Source organism: Mustela nigripes, chromosome 11 (assembly GCF_022355385.1).
Source record: "Mustela nigripes isolate SB6536 chromosome 11, MUSNIG.SB6536, whole genome shotgun sequence".
NCBI lineage: Eukaryota > Metazoa > Chordata > Mammalia > Carnivora > Mustelidae > Mustela > Mustela nigripes.
The window spans coordinates 39240360-39241685 of NC_081567.1; positions in this window are offsets into that span (position 1 = coordinate 39240360).

Sequence of the window (1326 nt, forward strand, 5' to 3'; positions counted from 1 at the left end):
AATATCCCAGTGACTGAGGACACCTGTGCACTACAAGAGGACTCAGCCTGATACCCAGAAAAAATCATGCCCTTTGGAACTCCCAAAAGGACTCAGAGTAGGAGAAATCTTTATGCCCACCTGAGGACACCCCCACTTTCAGTGCCCTCCTGAACACAATCCTGGAGTCTGACATTCATCCTGAACCAGGCTCTCAACTGAGCCCCCCATAAAGATCGAAAAAGCACTGGCAGACAGGGCCTGCCATGACCCTGCCCCTAACCCCAACAGCAGGTCCCATTCTGAGGGCCATCTTCCAGAGGCTAAGCTGGGTGGGGCCCTCACAGGGACAATGTGGTCTCAGGTCCCACCGGGTCACAGAAGGATTGGGGGTGTCTGAGTATCACAGAGCCTGCTGGTATCAGAGCAGGGAATCTGGCTATAGAGACAGAGCCGAGGAGTGAGCTTTCAGCTCAGGGTTACCTTAAACTGTGATCTGCGGCACAGTTGGGCCACTGCTCCTTGAGAAGGGACCCCACAAGTGGCACATCCAGGGAGACCCCCTGGAAGAGTGGCAGGGATATGCTGGGTTTGGAGACTCCAGATGGGGCTGTGTGCCAGAGACAGACACTCAGCGACAAGCCAGATGAGTTTGGAGCATGGTCAGAGACCAGGGAGACAGGAGTGATTGGGCGCTTTTCTCCGAGGGCGCACTGAGGAGCAGGGCCCCAAACTTTCAGCTCCTCCAGACCAGAGCTTGGGAGGCCACCATTTTCATTCCTGTCCTCCAGAACTCTACAGAAAGCATTCAGGGAACAAAAGCTCCCAGAGCAAACCCGAGCAGATTACTTAGCCCGGCCCCTGGCAAGGGCAGTGTAATTCCGCCTTGGGCAGAGACACTTGAGAATCACTACAACAGGTCCCTCCCCACAAAAGATCAACAAGAACATCCAGCCAAGACCAAGCTCACTGATCAAGAACAGCGGAATTCCAGAGGAGGGGAAAGCAAAGCCTGGAATTCATGGTTTTCTACCCATGATTCTTTAGTCTTGCAAAGTTAATTAAATTTTTTTAATTTTATTTTTTTCTTATTCTAATTTTTTTAATTTTTCCTCTTTCCTTTTTTGACATTTTTTAACTAGTTTATCTTAACAATACTTTTCATTTTAAAAAATCTTTTTGAACTTTCATTATTATAGTCATATTTTATCCTTCATTGTATCTAGCTTTTTTTTTGTATACACATAGGGTTTTTTATTCTAAAATATTTTGGGATACAACTTCTTTTTTTTTTTAAGATTTTATTTATTTATCTGACAGACAGAGATCACAAGTAGGCAGAGAGGC